This window comes from Carassius carassius, chromosome 33, assembly GCF_963082965.1.
Source record: "Carassius carassius chromosome 33, fCarCar2.1, whole genome shotgun sequence".
Classification (NCBI taxonomy): domain Eukaryota; kingdom Metazoa; phylum Chordata; class Actinopteri; order Cypriniformes; family Cyprinidae; genus Carassius; species Carassius carassius.
Window position 1 is genome coordinate 16777494 of NC_081787.1, and position 22910 is coordinate 16800403.

Below are 22910 nucleotides of genomic sequence, written 5' to 3' on the forward strand. Positions count from 1 at the left end.
GTGAAAAACTGGAGCGAGAGAGAGGAGAGGAGAAAAGAAAACCGCGATAGGTTCGAATGAAAACGCTAATGACAACCTAATGAGTGCTAACGCTTTGCAGGTGTACTGCACTCACGGATATAAAATAAAAGTGAACGATCAAAATTAATCTGAATAGATTGATCGATAATAACAGAAATATGGTGTGAATTAAGTTATATTTTATCACTTAAAAAAAAACAGAGAATGATAGTACGATAAAGATTCTAGAGAAAAAATAAATAAAATAAAAACAGCTACACGAAGCTACGACTAGCAACAGAAGGCCAACAGGAAGTAGAGAAAACACTGTCCAACAGTGCTGTGAAAACATGTTTGCTTGAGCATCCTGACAAGCACAAAATAGCAACAATGATGTGGGTTGGGTGTATGGCTATCTGTTCATCTGACCACTGGTGAATGAAAAATGAAAAATGATTTGTTTTTTAAATATATTAAAATTGACTCCTTTTTTTAATTTTGGGGGCGGTAAGACATTATGTTTTTGAAACAAGTTGCTAACCAAGGCTGCATTTGTTTGATGAAAAATATAGTAAAACAGTAATATTATGAATTATTTAAAATAATCGTTTTGTACATTAATATATTGTAAAATGTGATCATGCTAATATGCTGATTTGCTGCTCAAGACACATTATTATCAATGCTGAAAAAAATTCAGCTGCTTAATATTTTAGCTTAAACGGTGATACTTTTTCAGAATTATTTGATGAATAGAAAGAACAGCATTTATTTGAAACAAATCTTTTATAACAATGTTCCAAAATCTTACTGACCCCAAACTTTTAAACACTAGTGTCTATTATTAGCAAATGAAACAATCACAATATAGTTTTAAAAAAAAATACAGTATGTACTAAACTGCACAAAAAGACATATAGAGACAACAAACTTAAAAATATATATATTTTCATGCCTATACCCTTTAAACTTAATATAAAAAGAAAAAACTTTTAGTCACCAAAAAAGTAAACTTTCAGCGGCCACAGCGTGTGTTGACTTCTTGCAGCAGAAGAGTGCTGCCGCATGCACACTGACTCCCAGTGCCCAGCAGTGGCAGTGATAGAGGCAGATGGCACAGGCCCGGATCTAAAGAGAGGAACACAGGGTGCCAGGGATTCACGGGACACCCAGGAGAGCCTCTCAAGGAGCAGCAGGCCACCTCTCTACATCTATCAGGGCCGGGGTGTTAATGAGAACGATGGAAAGAGGAACGCGTGGGAGGGAGGAGAAGAACAGAAGAAGGACAAATTGATAAAAATGACAAAAGAACAGATGCAGGTGCACAGTAAGAGAAAGAGAAGGAGGAGTAGAAGAGGAAAAGTTGAATGACATTAATGATAGTTGTGAGATTACTCAAAGGGCAGGGGTGGGGAAAGACAGGTGTACAATGGAGGAAAAAATTCCAGACTTGGAAATGAAATAAGGGAAAACCTGTGCTGTTTTTTAAGTTTAGAAAACTCAAAGCTGATTTCACCACAGGTGATCATGCTTATATATCCCATCACTCATTGCTCCTGCAGCCAGGTGTGTGTTTTTGTGCGAGCGGCCCAGCAGAACATCACACATGCATTATGGGATGCTGAGAAAGAGGGTGCAGGAAGGGGACAAGGATCATGAATATTCTATAGAACATGAGAGGGACCAAACTGGAGTCGTCAGGAGATCATCAGCTGAGCCCATCAATATTACATGACACTTCCACATTTATTGTTCATGGAAGAGGGAATGTCTTGGGAGGGGGTTTCATCCATGTATTCTTTTCTGATGAATCAGTGGAAATCAAGGTACAGTAGGGACGTTTTATGGAAGGATAAACTTTTTTCTTCTGGATTTTTACATACATTCATGGCCAAAAGATTTGGCAGTGGCATAAATTTGTTGTTTTGCCAAATTTGCTGCTTAAGCTGTTGTGGTGTTCATTCACATTGATTCTAGATGTAGAGTGACCAGATGCATTTTATAAAATTGCTAAAAGCTTTATTGGCCAAAAAGTTGGTTACATCCAAAGGAACATGTGCAGTCATCATCACTTTACACTAAAATGGCCTCACATGCAAGGAAATTGCAACAAAGAATATTGCACCTGAAAGAACCATTTACCAGATCATCAAGATCTTCAAGGAGAGAATTTTGACTGCAGTGAAGAAGTCTTCAGGATGTCCCAGAGCATCCAGCAAGCACCAGGATAGTCTCCTCCTGAGGAGTCAGCGACAGGATCGTGTCACCAGCAGTGCAGAGCTTGCTCAGGAGTGGCAGCAGGTTAGTGTGAGAGCATCTGCACACACAGTGAGGCCAAGACTTTTGGACAAGGGCCTGGTGTTAAGAAGGGCAGCAAAGAAGCCACTTCTCTCCAAGAAAAACATCAAGGACAGACTGAAATACTGGAGGAAGTACAAGTATTTTACAGCAGAAGACTGATGCAAAGTTATTTTCTCAGATGAAGCTCCCTTCTGACTGTTTGAGATACCTGGAAAATCGATTGTTCAGAGAAGAAAAAGTGAAAGCTACCATGAGTCCTGTGACGTGCCAACAGTGAAGCCTACTGAGACCATCAATGTGTGAGGTTGCTTTTCAACCAAGGGAGTGGGTTCTCTCATAAATCTGCCCAAAAACTCTGCCATGAATAAAGAATGGCATCAAAACGTCCTGCAAGAGCGACTTCTTGATGGAGCACCATGTCACAAAGCAAGAGTGATAAAGAAGTGGTTTGAAGATCATTACATTGAAATTTTGGATCTGTGGCCAAGCAACTCCCCATATTTCAATCCCATAGAGAACCTGTGGTCAGTCCTCAAAAGGCAATGGACAAGCAGAAGCCCACATATTGTGATCAACTCCGAGGACTAATAAGGCAAGAATGGATCGCCATCCGTCAGGATTTGGCCCAGAAGCTAATATCCAGCATACCAGAGCGAATTACAGAAGTTATGAAGAACAAGGGTCAACACTGTAAATATTGACTCATAAATTATTTTTCCAATAAAAGCCTTAAAAATAAATTTCAGTATGCCATAGAAACATCAGGAAAAATAATCTAAAATTACCAAAGCAGCAAACTTTGCAAAACTTTTAGACATGACTGTATACTGGTTGACCTGACATTTAGCAGAACAACTTTTTAATTCTCAAAGTAAAAACTGCAGCATGTTGATGCTATAATGGGATGGCTTGGGAAACTTTTGCCACCTGCTGATCACTGTTTCCGTTCCATTAAAACACACCAGATGTATTTCCCCTATTAATCTCGATTATGCAATGCAAAATCTAGCAGGATTCTACTTCAAAAGCTTTTACAAATACCAAATTAGCATAAATGCAGTAACCCACACATGCACAATCCTGCATTTTTATGCAAAATATAAAATTTATATACATTTTATTTATATATTATATTATTATTATAGTATTGATGTGATATAAAACATTTGGAATAACTGCTGTAAATTATGAAATGTAATTCACTATGAATAAATATATTTTAATTTAGCTTTTTCCAGAATTTACTCAACAGTCGTCCTCCAAATTCTTCTGAACAATCCAGAGTTTCGATACTTTTATAAGCCTGCTGGAAATCAATAATTGAGCAGCGAAATACAGCATGCTGTTAGGTTTTCAGGTGAAGGGAAGAATTAATATTTATAATTCTGAATTCCTGTAGCTTTCAGTACACCGTGGTAATGAGAGGACAAACCGAGCAGAGCTAAAAAACAATAATAATGATCAAGCTGTACAAGAACATGAAACAAACATCTGAACGCACTTTACTCACTGAATATATCCTGCGTTTTATTTGCTGTTGTTCAGATCCCTGGTTTTAGGTCAGGACATTGCGGTTTCCATCAGGAGGTTAAATTTCTCAGGCTGTGGAGGTCTATGACGGACTCCTATGAATTGATGCAGTGATGAAGAGCACAGAGTCAGTATGTCACCTCAAAATCTCTCTCTCTTTATTGCTGTGTGTAGTTTTATTAGACAAAACAGAATTTTCCATTCACACATAACTGTTTAGAAACATTACGCACACTGAAATAAATAGGATGTCTTTAGGAAACAAACCCCACATATAGTGAAACATAAAATGTACAAGAACCGATTAGAGAATAGCCTACCAAGCTATCAATAATTCAAACAACAATCGTGCCATAAAACTCCCCATACACACACACACACACACACTCAAAGTCTTGTCCCCAGCCCTCTCTCTCTCTCCATCATGCAGAAGTGTGGGCCCCTCACCTGGCTTAGATCAACAGAAGTTGCTCAGCAGGTTCTCAGGTTCCCAGTGTATGGCCTGGGTCCACAGCTCTCATAGGTCATTAAAGGAGCGGCATGCTGCTAGCTCTCACAGCACTGCTGCTGGGTCACTGTACAGGACACACACACACACACACACACACTACACTACACTACACTTATTCCTGCTCCTAATGAAACTCTCATGACTTCAGAACTTACAAAACAGACCAGCTGTAGAATGCAGGGAACCAAACAGCATTTTGAAAAGTGTGTGTGTGTGTGTGTGTGTGTGTGTGTGTGTATCACATATTTCAACTGAAATATATTAGAGAAGGGGAACTCTAATATAACAAAAATTGCTTACACCCTAAACATGTTTACACGCTGATATTAAAATCAGGAGGCTATATATAATTGATCTACACAATCAAAGTCTGATTAGCAACTCAATTATAGAGCTATATTCACAACAACTATTACATCCAAGCAGACCACTGGGAGCAATAAAGCATGTTTTCTTCTAGTTTCCTTTCAGTTGTACCAGTCCCACCAATTTCATATGCTACGGGACAGCATCAGCCAGCTGAGAGATTATTCATTTATAGATTGACATGCATAGTTCACTTAGTACTCCAGTTTTTACAAAAGTAAAGATGACCCCAGACACTGTACAATAGTTAACACCAATACAGACAACATAACAGTACAAAAGACTCTATATAGCACATACAGCCTACATTTAAGAAGAGCAGGCAATGAATATTTAGCAATGTTAAGTTTCCTACTAAGCATTGACATTTCACTCCTCACTGTAGGTGGTACTGGGGGAAACTGACAGGCTGAGGAAAGGAATTTCCATACAAACTCCATGTGTTTCTTGCATCCGGTGTTTGCATGTTTTAGAGGGAGAAAGAGAGGGAGGAGAGAGACGGGAGTAAATTAAATTTTTTCAAAAATCAGGAGGAATTTGAACCTCCACTACACAGATCTCAAATATAAAGTTTATTTTTCTTGCCTTTGTTCCTATGCAGACACTAATAAATGTTTTCAAAATTAAAAACACCTACTGTATATCATATAACAAGTCGAATAATAAATACATTACCATCATCTGAGGCTTAGCTGTATTAACATTCAGTGCATAATGGCTCTATATCTAGTATATATGATGTCAAAAGACACTCTGAAACATTTATATGAGAAAGAGAATCTAATCCAAGCATTACTTATGAACAAAAAGAAGAAAACACCACTCAATAATTGATAGAACATAAAATGATACACCTTTTTAAAAACTCAGAAATTTTTGTTTGTCTGTTTTACACATTGCTGAAATGGTTGTACGGATTTTATTGAAGCATTAATAATTGATGGTGATGTAGTCTCTAATCTCGTTACCATAGTAAAGCTCAGCAGGGGCTCAGATTGGACATGAAAGACAGTCAGCAATGCAAATAACCAACACTGTAAGTCCATCTTTCCACGCATAAACAATGTCTTGTTTTATTTAATTGATCAGGACCGTCTGAGCGTTTTATTTAGTTTTGCCCCAAAAAACTATTACTACAACTAGTAGTCATATTATGAGTTATTATTATTATTATTATTATTATTATTATTATTATAACTCATATGAGTCCTCGTGTTTTGAACATTCAAAATTTAAACGCGAAATGAAATTGCCACATGAAAGAAATACACAGTGTTTTGTCGCCACCTAGTGGAATGTTTTAGGCAACTATTACAAATGATAAGGATTGTTGGATTGATGTGGATTTCGATTTGCTTTTCGTTACAAACTGATGATAAACACACACACACACACACACACGGCGACATTGTTCTCATTCCTGACATTTTTCATATGGAAGTGTCCAGCGTTGCAGCAAAAAAATACAGTAGTCAACACTGTGTGTAGAAATTTGAGAAAATGTAACCTCCTAAACCCTTTATTTTTTTCCATGCTGCAGAATAAGTCATGTAACTTCTTCGATGTCACAAATGTTAAGGAATTTTACATTTTTCAAAATGATTTAAAATTACTCTTTTAAGAGAGTAGCTTGCAAAATGTTTCACACAACAATTCTATGTTGCTGGTACTTAAAATCAGCTGATTAAAAATAGTTACTAGAATAGACTGAATATTAATTCAACAGATTATGTCATAAATTTTGTCAATGAGATTTTGTTGAATACACCCAAGAAAAGTCATTTGTGCAGACATTTTTGATAATAAATCACACTGGGTTAATTTTATGTTAGATTATAACACCTAATATAGCCTACCTAAAAGGTCTCAAACAACAAATCGCATGTGTTTTGCCATTGTTAATCAGCTATTCAAGGCCAATTATTAAAAAACAGTCTGGTCTGTTATCGCCACGAGATGACGCTCTGCTCCCATTAATTGGGACTAGAAGTATACTTCGTTTTTGAGTGGGAAAACAATACAAAAGTCACAGTTAAAACAATATATCAAATCTGGATTGATGCTCAAAATGTTATATTTTTAACGAAAGCATGGGGAGAGAAAACCTAACGAGAAAAATATGCGAAGTCAGCGAACAAAAGAGTATGACACACTTATCCCCCGCAAACTCTCTCTCCCTCTATTCACAGTTATATGGCCGTACATTTGCAATCCAACACTAGTGGCGCGTGATTTTGCAACATTATGGGGTTTGTGTGTTCGGATAGAGCAACATATCTGAGCTGAGATTGTACAGTAGGGACTAAATAGGGAATCATGGCACCAAACGTTATACTTTTATCTATGCAATTGCTCATTTATTTAAGAACCATCGGTATTTGGGAAGTAAATGTGACACTCTCCTTTCCACTTTTTGAAATGGATGTTAAGGCACTGATGAAATTCTATTTTTAAAACTTTTATTTTATAACTATAGCCTAATATTGAATGCAATTGTAAAATTACTGCAATAAAATGTGCAATTAGAATTCTTTAAATTTTCAAATAGCCTACATAATTAAAAAAATGGATGGGGAGTTTGGAAGAAGAGAAAGTGAAGAACCATCAGTTTCGGTAATGATACTAATAATATAATTGCATCAATATATATATATATATATATATATATATATATATATATATATATATATATATATATATATATATACACACACACACACACACACATACATAGGCCTACATCTCTCCGAACTTCCATCCAGATAGATTTACACATATGCATCATCCGTCCATCCCCATCCATCCTTTCATGCAAAAAAAAAAAAAAATCTGTTCATAAATATGCAGGCCAGCGTTGTTACATAATTCCTGCCATATTCAAACACTGTACTTTTAGTCCTCTTCCTGTTTCCAAAGCCAATTGGGTCAGACAGTCAGTGAACTAGTTCTCTCCACTAGCCAAACAAGCCACAGAGCTGAAAAGCAAGGTTTTTCATAGATTATATTAACTGCAGGAATTCTATGGACAGAATTTAAGGGAAATTGTGTTTCCATCATGTATCTTGTTGTATCAGGTTAACTAAAATGAGTCAGAAATGAAACTTCACAAGCATCAGCTCTTGTTCTTTTCAACTTTTCAGATTATCTCAGAATTGGGGTGTTTAAGCAGATTTATAGGGGGAGGTGGTTACATAACAAGCCCATTTACATCCAGACCTCTCCAAACATTTCTTAAAGACATGCCCAGTGGCATCTCACAGCCCTACTGTCTATCAACTTAAAGCATAAAACAGTTTAAAGGACAGCGAGACAATATAGTCCAGATCAATGTAACTGGGTCATCTAAACATCAGCAGTGCCAGGAAATCTCCTCAATTTCAGACGAACTGGTGAGGAATACTGACTCCACAAACCATCAGACTGACTCACCCACATGTGCTGGTTTCTCACCGAAAGTCTGATTTTTAAACTTTTACTTTTACATTATATCCAGATACAAAAGGTCATATGCAACAGGCTCAATCAACTAGGCTACAATAATGCTAACCAGTAACAAACAAGAGGTTTCTGGAAATATTATCCAAGCTTTTTGCTCATTAAGACGTTCACAAGGTTTACTTGGTGGGCGGTCAGTAGTAAAGTAAGTAAAGAGAATACTAAAATCTTTAAATATTGTGACACGTGTCCCGAGCCCTCATCAGCGTCGCCCTGGAAACCGAGCAGTCACACCTGCACCTGCTCGTCACGGGCTGAGCGGCCACACCTGCGCCCCATCAAGAGCTGCCTTCTTAAGCACAACAAACGAACACAGAGGTGAGAGATGTCTCCACGAGACTCGGCTAATCCTAATTATCTGTCTTGCTTACAGAGAGCAGTGTGTGACCGCCAGCCCCACCGCACACGGGAAAGCACAACGGACCCACACCGCCACAGCGCACAGGGACCGAAGAGGAAGCCGAGCACCCTGCACCAAACCACCTCACGCCACCGCCTTCTGCCCCACTCTTTGTCAATAAAATCCACCCTTGGGGGAACTCACCTGTACCTACTCGTCGTGTCCTTCTTCACCCCGCCACAAACTAGCATAGTCAAATTGTTTATTGTTAGCATCATAAAGCTTGTATAGACTAAGGAAGGAAATGGGGTTTCAGTTAATTAGAGCAAAATTAAAATTGTTACGGCATACTATACAAGAAATGAAGCACATAACCATAAATACAATAAATGTGCCCCTCAAGTGGAGTGAAATTATTGAAATTATAAGTTTTGAAAGACCGAGCGAATTGGAGAACTCAGAATTCGACATGATACACAAGTTGCCCAGTTGTGATGCTGTAAGGGGCGTGAAACATGGCAGAAACACTGATTTATATACAACACATATATAATCTATCAGTGAGCGGAAAGCAAGTCCATAGTGAACTTAATCACTCAACTTTTACAGTGTGTATCTCGTATAGTGATCTCATGTATTAGTAAGGGACAGAAATGTTTTTCAGAATGTTTTTCATCAATTTGAATTCAGATGTAGTTATTTAGGTTTAATGTTTAAAATATAAAACAATATTTGTTTTGTTCAGGCTACTTCAATGTTATCTTTCCAACTTGAATGTGTGACATTCTTGTTTTAATAAACTCCCAACTCGAAAGGACAAGTTTCTTAGTTGTGCAGCCTTTACGAAACTGGGGTTTGTGGGTTTGCAAGGGAACTGCAAATAAAAAGAAATAAAGACAAATCTTGAACATGTGAATGTGGTGTTAAATTATTGAAATATCCAGTTAAAATCTCAGGGGTTCTTCAAGTATTTTAGGTCAAATGGGTTCAGCTGACCCAAAAAACGTTTTGGTATTTCTGCAATAGTGAATAGGAGTTTTTCCACATAGTGGTATCAGTGTTTCCAGCATGGATCCTAAAGACTTAAACAGATAGTAACACAGCCTGGTAGAGAAGGGAGAAAGTATAAAGGCAGATGGGCCAAGCTGAACTCCTCAAACAACCATTTCCTGTCTGTCCTGCAGCTGCACTGAATGTAAAATCATATGCACTGATTACTAAACAGGTTTTTTTTTAGATATTGCATTCAAATTCCACTTGACTGAAGAATCTAAGGAGCACACAATGTTTGTTTTCCTCTTTTTCCCTCCTCCACTTTTAATCATCTCTTTGCTTTCTCAGAATGTCCCCCTTTGGGTCTGGAGTCTCTGAAAGTTAAAGACCCCCAGATTCAGGCCTCTTCTTACAAGCGTATGGGCCTGGGGCCACACAGGGGCCGACTCAACATACAGGTGGGCCACACTACAGAATAAACCTTAAATATATAGATGCACATATAACATCGTAAATTTTGGGGTCAGTAAACCAGTATTTAAAAATAAATAAATAAATAAATAGCAATCTGTCAGGGAAACATTAAATTAACGTGACAGTATACATTTATAATGTCTATTAAAAATAAATGCTGTTCTTCTTAACAGAAAAACACATGGTTTCCACTAAAATATTAAGAAGCACAACTGTTTTTGACACTGATACTAATAATAAATGTTTCTTGAACCCTGATTTCTGAAGGATCATGTGACACTGAAGACTGGAGTAATAATGCAGAGAATTCAGCTCTTCCATTACAGGAACAAAACCATTTTAATTTGCAATAGTATTTTATATTTTTACTGTTTGTAAAGTATTTTAAATTATATTAATATATAAATAAATATATAATTATACACATAAATGCAGGCTTGAGGAGAAGAGAGACCTGAAAGACTTCAATCTTACAGATCCCAAACTTTTGAATGGGAGTGTATATGTCACCATAAATATAGCATCCATTATCTTCATCATATTTGCTAATTTGTGGTTTTCAGATTTACATGAACCACTGTTACATTGTTTGCTTGTTTGTTTTTTGCAGTCTGGTGTGGAGGATGGTGATATCTATGACAGAGCTTGGTGCACCGAGTATAAAGACCAGAACCAATGGCTACAGATGCCAAGAAACTCACACGGTTCACAGCAGTGATACTACAGGGTTGCAGCTCTAAATGGAGCTTCGTATCATAATATATTTCTTTACCATTGTGCCATAATTAAAACACATAGTAAATTCCAACAGTAACTATTATTTTATTCTGCAGCTTAGACTACGTAGAAACCTTCAAGGTTCAAGTTAGCAATGAAACCATTAAATGGAAGCCATGCATGAATGGAACAGAAGAGGTGGTATGTCGTTCTTTTTGTTACCAAGTGTGAAAATAAATTGTCAAAAAAAATTCTACACTACCAATAAAATGTTTGAAATAATTTTTTACAAATAGTTTGTACTTGTAGCTTTGAGTTCTGAGACTTACAGTATTTTCATACAGTTGAGAAATAGCCATTTTTATTCAAGTTAAAAATATTAATATCACTCTAACTGAAACAAACTAAACAGTATTATATAACAACAAAATTAATTTTGTAGAAATGGCTTTTTAAGGTAACAATTGCGTTTGCCACTTTATACAGTGCAGAAAACAATGCTCTTTTGTAAATAAAATAAACACCGGCAATTAAAAACAACAGTATTTCTCTATTAGGCATAATTCTGAGGCTGAATTACAGTTTTCCTTTCATTTAACCGAGATATTCTAAAATAAGCCCTGTTTTCCAGACAGTAAGTTGTGCCATTCACTGCTGCTGGTGTATATAAGCTTCAGTATCTTTGTGACATCATTATAGAGGTTGGAGGCAAGCGCTGGCAGTAGTTGGTAGGGTTAAGCAGCTCTTTTAAAAAGAATAGCCTGCCCACCGCAGACTGCGCTGTGCCAGTCTCTTGTGTGCCCCACTTGAGCATAGAATGAGGTGCAGTGCCAGCTGCCACTGGCAAATGTCATTTGGATCGTATCAATAAGATCACTCACCAGAAGTGATCTTGTATGCTAACAGGTGTTTGAGGGGAACAAGGACAGCGAAACGCCAGTCTTAGCCATTTTGCCTGAGCAAGCGGTGGCACAATACATACGCATTAACCCTCAGACCTGGTTTAAGAATGGGACCATCTGTCTGAGAGCTGAAATAATGGGCTGTGAACTGCCAGGTTTTTTTCAAACACAAACCTTTCATTTATCTAGCGTGTCACTTTCTTTGATATGTCATGCAGATCTCAGGACTAAGGAAAACAATGCATTGTAAAAATGTATCAACTTGTTAAGTACAAAAGTAACAGTATACAACTGTGAGTTAAATGTACTGTAGGCACAGTAATATTATATTTGTGAATTGTACATTGTGTTTTAAATTAAAGAGATGAGGAAGGTGAGGAAGACGGAGCCTTTTCTTACCTTGTTTTGTTGTTGCTTAGTCACTATGAAATTGTGAAACCCACTGACATATTGCAGTTTTTTTAAGTATATATATATAAGAAAAAATCCTACATATGTGTAATAGAGTATATTGTTTAGATAAATAACTATTGTGAATAAAAAAAAAACAATTGCTACTTAAAGCCAGCAGCCCTACATGCTAATACAGTGCACTACAGATTGATTGAGATTATCTTTCAGTCAGGCCGCATCTAATAACCAATCCTTGTGGTCAGTCTAGTATAACAACTGTATATACACACACAGAAAAATAAGGAATATTTTAGTATATTCTCCAGTCTTTGATCCTTGATCTCTTTACTACATGACCTGTTCTGAAGAAAAATATGAGCTGTCAAATGTTTGGGGATGGTAAGATTTAAAAAAAAAAATTTTTTAAAGAAGATTCTTAAGCTCACCAAAGCTGCATTAATTTAATCATTAATCATTGTGAGAAATAATTTACATTTAAAGTAACCGTTTTCTCTTTCAATTTATTTTGAAATGTAAATGATCATTCTGATATGCTGTTCAAGAAACATTTCTTATTATTATCATCTCATTATTGTAAAACAGCCTCATTCTTGATGTAATGTGATGGTCCTTAGAGTAAATTAAGAAAAATCTGTAAAAAAATATATATATATTTGTCTTTCAGCTCATGAAGGCTGTGAACGAGATGTGTCCTGATATCACCCGCATTTACAGCATTGGCAAAAGCTACATGGGCCTTAAACTGTATGTGATGGAAATCTCAGACAATCCAGGCAAACATGAGCTCGGTGAGTTTGAGTCCCTACACAGTTGATCTACCACTAACTATATTCTGTGTAATCATGCTTAAACTTGGCTAATATAAATCTATGCAAACATTTACAATAAATCAGAGAAATTTAAAGTTTTTGCCTGCTTTAAAAACTATATTATGTAAATAATACATATTTTATCGGATAAAAGCATAATTTTAGCCCATAAAGTGTTTCTTTAGCTCACTTTGAACATGTGTTTGAATTATTCGCCAAGCCTTACTGATATATAAACACTTAGTAAACCTGTTTTGTGAGTAAATTTAAGGCCCCTTTTCAAGCTATAGATAACCAGGATGTGGAACTGTTTCAAACAGGGTAAAATGTTTTTAACAAAACAAACATATAAGGACTAAGGCTATGTAGAATTTAGAAAATAACTGGAGTTCAAATTCTTTGGCATTTCTGTGGTGTTTCCTGGCACAAATTCCATGTGAGTGCAGTTATCAGTTTTTATGCTGGAACGAGAGCAATTGGATTGTAGCCCAAAATCCCTTTGCCCCTCTCTCTCACTCGCTTTCATTCACTCTGCTTTGCCCTGTCCACTTACACTGTGCAACTCTAGGGTTTACATTGGCATGCGGGTTAGAGATTGGTTTTCTTGGTGTGAGAGGTTGCCAGCTCTGGCAGTGGTTTTCTCATCTCCTGTCAGCACTCAGAATGCAGGATGGAGCCAAAGATGCAATCGCAGAAAGCCATGGTGGCAGACCTCAGAAAGAGTCTACAGAATGAAAGAGTCTACAGAATGAAAGTGGGAAGAAATAACCTCACCTGTTGTGTAAGAATATCATAGAGCATTTCACAAGTGGATCAAAGCATGTGGCAACTCTGTTTAGAAAGAAATTTGAGCCAATTAATGTGAAAAAAATACCACGCACTGTGGAGAAATTCCATCCTACAATACTCCACAACTTATGGCCTCTTTGGGAAAAAAATTGCCTTTATGTCGGCTGTGTTTATGAAATGACAACAGTATGTGCTCTAGTGTTGAAAACCGCATGCATCATGTCTGAGGCCAAATAACAAATCCAAACATCATTATTGGCATAACTACTTTTTCTTAACACATAAACAGTCCTTTCATATTCAGTTTTTACTTCTAGATAAAGATTTCTAGCCTGTCCAAAGGGTATATCATCATTTTTGGTTGTACGCTTCATGCAAATCAGATCCTTCTCTCTTAAAAATACATTTTATGTTGACATCTATGATACAGTTGCTGGTCATATAATTAGAATATCATTAAAAAGTTTCTTTATTTCACTAATTCCATTCAAAAAGAGAAACTTGTATATTATATTCATTCATTACACACAGACTGATATATTTCAGATGTTTATTTCTTTTAATTTTGATGATTATATCTGACTAAGGAACTGACTAACTAAGGAAAATACCAAATTCAGTATCTCAGAAAATTTGATTATTGTGAAAAGGTTCAATATTGAAGACACCTGGTGAACTCTAAACTCGCCTGACCTAAACCCCATAGAAAATCTATGGGGTATTGTGAAGAGGAAGATGTGATATGCCAGACCCAACAATGCAGAAGAGCTGAAGGCCACTATCAGAGCAACCTGTGCTCTCATAACACCTGAGCAGAGCCACAGACTGATCGACTCCATGCCACGCCGTATTGCTGCAGTAATTCAGACAAAAGGATCCCCAGCTAAGTATTGAGTGCTGTACATGCTCATACTTTTCATGTTCATACTTTTCAGTTGGCCAAGATTTCTAAAAATCCTTTCTTTGTATTGGTCTTAAGTAATATTCAAATTTCCTGAGATACTGAATTTGGGATTTTCCTTAGTTGTCAGTTATAATCATCAAAATTAAAAGAAATAAACATTTGAAATATATCAGTCTCTGTATAATGAATAAATATAATATACAAGTTTCACTTTTTGAATGGAATTAGTGAAATAAATCAACTTTTTGATGATATTCTAATTATATGACCAGCACCTGTATTTAGATCATTAAATAGTCTTCACACTAAGAAAAAAAAATGGTTCTTTTAAAAATAGTTTACTTAGAGGTTCTTTGGGGAACCAAAAATGGTTAATCACAGCAAAAACCACTTTTGGACCCTTCATTTTCCAGGGGTTTTCCAGATACATGCATTTCCTGTCTGCATTTAAATCAATGGCATATCAATGATGTAGTCTGCATGTGGGGGTTAAAGTTCAGTTAGTTACTCCTCTGGAAATTCCTCCTCTGTGGCACGGTGGATGATGTTTTCTCAGCAAGGCTAATGAGAGCCAGACTGCTGAGACTGAATGGGTCAACTGTTAGCCAAATAGTGAGAGAGAGGAGGAGGAATTTTAACCTTGCAGAGGACCTGAACCTAATGACGCCTAGTTTCACTGTCAACAGACTCAACTTGGCTGACAAAGAGGCAGCAAGCTGCAAGCCGAATAGAAATAAATCAGAAAGGCTTGGTCAGATATGCATAGACGGAGCTCAGTTGCACATATTTCCTGTTTTGGCATAAACATTCAGAGCCAATATTAAATGTACCTGTTTTTAGGGTGAATAAATCATTGTGCTCTAAATTTAATGATATTGTAATGGGAAAAGGCCATAACCACCTCAATCCATCTTAATTATTTTATATAATGTAGGAATGGCTTTTCTGAGACAGAAACTGTTGACCACAGATTAATTTTAATGTTTTATCAAGCTAATAATTTTTAACATTCTCCATCATATATTAATGTTAATTATGTAGAACATGATGGCTTTTTGAGACAAAAATTAAGTACAGATTAATGTTTGTTTTATCAAGCTACTCATTTATCAGTATTCTCTAATAGGGTTGCACATTTACGAAAAAAGTAATAATTGTTTATTATTGTCTTAAAATTGTAATTGGGATTTGTTAATTACGATTATCACAATTTACACTGAATGATGTTTATACCATTGTTTGATGCAACTGTATTTTTATATGAAAATAAGCTGATTTTTTTTTGTGCTTTTCCATAGTATTAAAGGAATACTCCACCCCAACATTAAAAATTTGTCATTAGTCACTTACCCCATGTTGTTCCAAACCCTTAAAAACTTAATTCGTCTTCAGAACACAATTTAAGCCTCAAATGTCAACTATACATTGAATTGGTTTCTTCTTTATAAAAAGAGTAAAAATGAGTGGTATTAAAATGTTATACTAAAACTAAAATTAAAACATTGAAAAACCCCTTAAGATAACATGTACAAAGAAAAAAAATCGCATCTTAAGCATGCAGAATAACATAAGTGGACTCTGAATGATCAATTGCCACTTTGAACGATTATGTAATTGTGGAATCCATAACTGTAATTGCAATTAGAAATTTGATTAACTTTGCAGCCCTATTCTCGAACATAAATGTTCTACAACATTTAAAAGCAGCCCCCACCCCATTTCCAATTTTACAATAAAAAGAAATGCATGATACAAATTTAAGTGTTCTAAACAAACATGAAATCAGGATTCCAGTCATAGTAATGACTTTAAAATTAGTTTTAATTTTACACAATGGTGGCCATGTTGAACGAATACAACTCCCTTCATCTCAGTATTCCAGCTCAAAATATATTAATCAATAGTAAAAAAAACGGTCGCAAGAACGGTATTTCTACAATATGATCAGAACCTGTAATAGTAGTCCAAGAAAAAGACAATAATGCATCTGCAATCACAAGCTAAAAGAGAAAGGAGCTGCATGCTCTGGTGACCAAGGTGCTTGATAATAGAGTGCAGATTCCAGCATTCCTTACACTGAAGTGAGGAACCGAGACTGATGTCAAGTTTGGTGGACCCACCTATGATGTCAGTGCGAGCGACGAGTCAATTCTGCAGCCCTTTCAGCAATGGCAGTCACTATTTTGTGTGTCTGGGCTATACACACTTCTGAGGCAGCAGCGTCCGCTCCAGGTCATGAGTCCGCTCTTGAGCCCTCTCTAATCCATGAGTCCACTCCAGTACCCTCTCTAATCCATGAGTCCACTCCAGTGCCCTCTCTAATCCATGAGTCCACTCCAACACCCCCTCTCTAGTCCATGAATCCGCTCCAGAGCCCTCTCTAATCCATGAGTCCACTCCAGTGCCCTCTCTAATCCATGAGTCCACTCCAGTGCCCTCTCCAATCCACGAATCCACTCCAGAGCCCCCTCTCTAGTCCATGAGTCCACTCCAAAGCCCTCTCCAGTCCATGACACCACTCCTGCGCCCTCTCTAATCCATGAGTCCTCTCTAGAGCCCTCTCCAGTCCATGAGTCCACGCCAGCGCCCTCTATAATCCATGAGTCTGCTCCAGTCCATGAATCAGCTCCAGAACCCCCTCTCCAGTCCATGAGTCCACTCCAGATCCCTCTCTAGTCCATGAGTCCTCTCCAGAGCCCTCTCCTGTCCTTGAGTCCGCTCCAGAGCCCTCTCCAGTCCTTGAGTCTGCTCCAGAGACCTCTCCAGTCCATGAGTCAACTCCAGTGCCCTCTCCAGTCCTTGAGTCCGCTCCAGAACCCCCTCTCCAGTCCATGAGTCCACGCCAGCGCCCTCTATAATCCATGAGTCCGCTCCAGTCCATGAATCAGCTCCAGAACCCCCTCTCCAGTCCATGAGTCCACTCCAGATCCCTCTCTAGTCCATGAGTCCTCTCCAGAGCCCTCTCCTGTCCTTGAGTCCGCTCCAGAGCCCTCTCCAGTCCTTGAGTCTGCTCCAGAGACCTCTCCAGTCCATGAGTCCACTCCAGTGCACTCTATAATCCATGAGTCCGCTCCAGTCCATGAATTAGCTCCAGAGCCCCCTCTCCAGTCCATGAGTTCACTCCAGATCCCTCTCTAGTCCATGAGTCCTCTCCAGAGCCCTCTCCAGTCCTTGAGTCCTCTCCAGAGCCCTCTCCAGTCCTTGAGTCCGCTCCAGAGCCCTCTCCAGTCCTTAAGTCTGCTCCAGAGACCTCTCCAGTCCTTGAGTCCGCTCCAGAGCCCTCTTCAGTCCTTGAGTCTGCTCCAGAGCCCTCTCCAGTCCTTGAGTCTGCTCCAGAGACCTCTCCAGTCCTTGAGTCCACTCCAGTGCCCTCTCCAGTCCACGAGTCCACTCCAGTGCACTCTATAATCCATGAGTCCGCTCCAGAACCCCCTCTCCAGTCCATGAGTCCACGCCAGCGCCCTCTATAATCCATGAGTCCGCTCCAGTCCATGAATCAGCTCCAGAGCCCCCTCTCCAGTCCATGAGTCCGCTCCAGAGCCCTCTCTAGTCCTTGAGTCCGCTCCAGAGCCCTCTCCAGTCCTTGAGTCCGCTCCAGAGCCCTCTCCAGTCCTTGAGTCCGCTCCAGAGCCCTCTCCAGTCCTTGAGTCCGCTCCAGAACCCCTCTCCAGTCCTTGAGTCCGCTCCAGAGCCCTCTCCAGTCCTTGAGTCCGCTCCAGTGCCCTCTCCAGTCTTTGAGTCCGCTCCAGAGCCCTCTCCAGTCCTTGAGTCCGCTCCAGAACCCCTCTCCAGTCCTTGAGTCCGCTCCAGAGCCCTCTCCAGTCCTTGAGTCCGCTCCAGAGCCCTCTCCAGTCCTTGAGTCCGCTCCAGAGCCCTCTCCAGTCCTTGAGTCCGCTCCAGAGCCCTCTCCAGTCCTTGAGTCTGCTCCAGAACCCCTCTCCAGTCCTTGAATCCGCTCCAGAGCCCTCTCCAGTCCTTGAGTCCACTCCAGTGCCCTCTCCAGTCTTTGAGTCCGCTCCAGAGCCCTCTCCAGTCCTTGAGTCCGCTCCAGAACCCCTCTCCAGTCCTTGAGTCCGCTCCAGAGCCCTCTCCAGTCCTTGAGTCCACTCCAGTGCCCTCTCCAGTCTTTGAGTCCGCTCCAGAGCCCTCTCCAGTCCTTGAGTCCGCTCCAGAGCCCTCTATAATCCATGAGTCCACTCCAGAACCCCTCTCCAGTCCTTGAGTCCACTCCAGTGCCCTCTCCAGTCCATGAGTCCACTCCAGTGCCCTCTCCAGTCCATGAGTCCACTCCAGTGCACTCTATAATCCATGAGTCTGCTCCAGAACCCCCTCTCCAGTCCATGAGTCCACTCCAGAACCCCCTCTCCAGTCCATGAGTCCACTCCAGTGCCCTCTCTAGTCCATGAGTCCATTACTCTGTCTGTGTTTCTGTTTGGACTGTTTTGCTGGTATATGACTTTTGCCTTGTTTGGATTAAGATTGTGGATTACCCTCTGAATAAACACTGCATTTGGATCCTATTCCTCAGCCTTTGTATCTCGAAGTAATTCATGACAGTTGCAGTTATGTAAAGGGCATATGTAAAAGCTTGTCACCCTTCTAACACTGAAGACACTCTTCATTGTGACTATTTTGTTCTTCCCACCAGAGTAGAGCAAAGTAAAAAAAAATGGTGGCCACAAATATTATGCCTGACAAATTGTCATAAAAAATTTACAAAACATTTAATAAAATAATAAAAATAAATTTCTTACCTGCTAGAGATAGGGTGCCAGATTTCAGACTCTTCTGTTAGCACAATCTATAGGGGAGGTGAAGAGGAATCTGTGCAAAGCATAGAGTTAATTTTCAAAACAAAGCCCTACATTTGTACATCTATGTAGCCCTACATTTGTACATCTATATAACACTCGTAATAGCTGCACACACCTAATCTATTTTCTTTGAAAGAGCATGACAATATAAAGATATTTTGGCTCCCCCTGCAGGTGAACCTGAGTTTCGCTATGTGGCTGGTATGCATGAGAACGAAGTGCTCGGGAGGGAACTACTGCTCAACTTGATGGAGTATATATGCCAAGAGTACAAACGTGGAAATCAACGCATAGTTCACCTAGTTAAAGAGACACGCATCCATCTACTGCCCTCAATGAACCCTGATGGCTATAAAATGGCTTATAAGAAGGTAGAGCGGGAAATGGATTGGATATTCTGCTGTTTCCAAAATTATTCTCCATCAACACACTACTGTTCAAAGGTTTAGGGTCAGTTAGATTTTTTTTATGTTTCTAAAAGAAGTATCTTATGCTCACCAAGGCTGCATTTTATTTGATCATTAAAAAATCTTACTGACCCCAAGTTTGAACAGTAAAATCATAACACCGTCATTCCATTCATTGCATACTAAATAACCTTAAGAAATAATCTTAATGTGTTTTATATTTGTATCTCAACCTCAAACAAGCTCATTTAGTCAGTGACTTCATAATGCCTCTTTTATTGTGCTTTGTTTTACAGGGTTCAGAGCTGGCCGGGTGGTCATTGGGTCGCTTTAGTCATGAGGGCATTGAAATGAATCACAACTTTGCAGATCTTAACACAGTAATGTGGGATTCCATCGAGCTGGAAACAGACAAATCTAAACTAATCAATCATTACTTTCCAATTCCAGAGCACTACACTTCAGAAGAGGCTATGGTAAAGTAGGCCTGTAATGACCACATACTGTATCAGGTCACACTGATTAAAACAAGCACCCCTTCTATCCTTAAATTTCTTCCAATGATCATTCTCCTATCTATACATATAATCTTTCCATAAGATTTTAAATAAATTATTTTGTTCTTACATTCAAGGTGGCTTCAGAAACGAGAGCCGTCATCAGTGGGATGCAAACTATACCATTTGTTCTCAGCGCTAACCTCCATGGAGGAGAGCTGGTGGCCACATACCCATTTGACATGACCAAAGACTGGGCTCCCAGAGAGCACACTCCTACCCGATGAAAGCTTCTTCCACTGGCTGGCCACGGTTTATGCAAGCACCAACCATGTGATGTCTAACCCAGACCGAAGGCCCTGTCACAATGAGGACTTTCTTCATTACAATAACATTATCAACGGAGCAAACTGGCATAAGGTGCCAGGCAGTGAGTGCTGCTGCTTTTGAGATCATGAAGGAACTCAATCTTTGCTGATTATATATATATACTGTATTCAAAAAAGGTCTGTTTAAAGGTTTTCTGTGTTATGAGAGGGTTACACCCACTGCATAAGGCCTAGCCTCACAAAAAAAACGAATATATATTTATCATATATCTACTGCCCTAGATGATCATTTCATATCATATACAGGCTGAGTTATTGCTGTATGTATGTAATTATGTGTTATACTGTAGTATCTACTCTAGCTATCTGAATTCCCTCATTTTCTCTCACCAAAAAAATATATTAACGTCATTCTGTCACCTCTTTAAACTTCTTGACCTTTACCATTACATTCAGGGTTCAAAATGTAGGCCTTTAACCAATATATACTACTACAAAGTTTAGAGTCAGTAAGGTTTCTTATAGTAATTGAGACTTTTTTAAATTAAAATGCATGAAAAGTGACAGCAAAGACATTTATGACATTACAAAATATTTTGGTTTTAAATAAATGCTGTTCCACACCTTTTTTCAACATTAATAAAAATAAGAAATGTTTCTTGAGGGATAAATCAGCATATTAGAATGATTTCTGAAGGATTTTGTGTCACTAAGGACTGGAGTAATGCCTGCTGAAAATTCAGCTTTGCATCACAGGAATAAACTGCATTTTAAAATGTACTAAAATAGAAAACAGTTGCTTTAAATTGTAATAATATCTCACAGTATTTCACTGTATTTTTATCAAATGAATGCAGCACAGAGACTTATTTCAAAAAACACTGTAAAAACTTACCGACCCCAAACTTTTGAATGGTAGTTTGTGAGAATATTAACCCTGATTCTGTCACTCTGCCTGTGTATCTGTACCTGTCTCATCTGTAGGTATGAATGACTTTAGTTACCTGCACACCAACTGTTTTGAGGTGACGGTGGAGCTGTCCTGTGATAAGTTCCCTCATGCCAGTGAGCTGCCCATAGAATGGGAAAGCAATAAAGAATCTCTACTTGTCTACATGGAGCAGGTACAACATATTACATACAAAATACCAGCAACCACGTCTAAACACCTGAATGAGTCAGAAGAGGCTATGCATACACTGATTTGTCCATATGACAGGTGCACAGAGGGATCAAAGGAGTGGTTAAGGACAGAGACACTGAAGCCGGCATCGCTGATGCCATCACCAAAGTAGATGACATTGACCACCACATAAGATCAGGTAACGCTACTCAGAATTATTAAAACAATCATCCAAATATTTTTAGGCACTTACAAAATTACTTTAATGTAAACAAACAACACTCAAATGTGTAAAACTAAAAATGTTATCCTATCCTATTTTAGCTTTTGATGGGGACTTCTGGCGTCTGTTGAACCCAGGTGACTATGATATCACAGTGACCGCAGAGGGATATTTCCCAGCAGCACAAAGGTGCAGGGTTGAGTACGAGCATTACCCCACTATATGCGACTTCCACCTCACCAAGACACCAAAACAGTGTCTGAGAGAGATCCTGGCCAAAGGAGGCAAGATTCCCAAAGACCTACAGCTACGGAAACTGCGTGCCAGCAGTATTTTAAAAGAGCTGATATCAGATTAAATATATAGTGAAGGGTTATTTAGGCTATAATGCTAGCAATTCCCTAAAATTAAGTTTAATTAAGTACTGTATGATTTTGTTGTCACAAAAACTAGCAGCACCAACGCTTTCTCACGACCAATTCTTATTGTACGAGGTGGCTATTTTCGTACTAATTCGTACGATTTGTCTAGAGGGGCGGGGTTAGGTGTAGGTCATTCGTACAAATTCATACTAGTGAAATACGTACGATTTAGCAAAAAACGTATGAATTAGCCACCTCGTAATATGTACGAATTGCCGTGAGATAAGGCAGGCAGGCTGTATCAAGATAAACAATAGAAAGTTCAACATATTCCAATACGAAAAAGCACTCGTATTATTCAAAACGGGAATCGTTTAGAAACAAACTTTTGTAATAACACAATGAATATGATCATATTACCCCAATTCTACAGTCTCTGCACTGGCTACCTATTAAGTTCCATATCATTTAGAAATGATTATTACTTAACTATAAGGCCCTTAAGGGTTAGTTCACCCAAAAGTCAAAATTATGTCATTAATGACTCACCCTCATGTCGTTCCAAACCAGTAAGACCTCCGTTCATCTTCGGAACACAGTTTAAGATATT

At 38.7% G+C, this 22910-nt stretch overlaps 1 pseudogene; it reads left to right on the plus strand.

The window, feature by feature from the left end:
* The first annotated feature begins 1065 nt into the window (after positions 1-1065).
* On the plus strand, positions 1066-22296 carry LOC132114134 (probable carboxypeptidase X1; annotated as a pseudogene).
* The last annotated feature ends 614 nt before the right edge of the window (positions 22297-22910 follow it).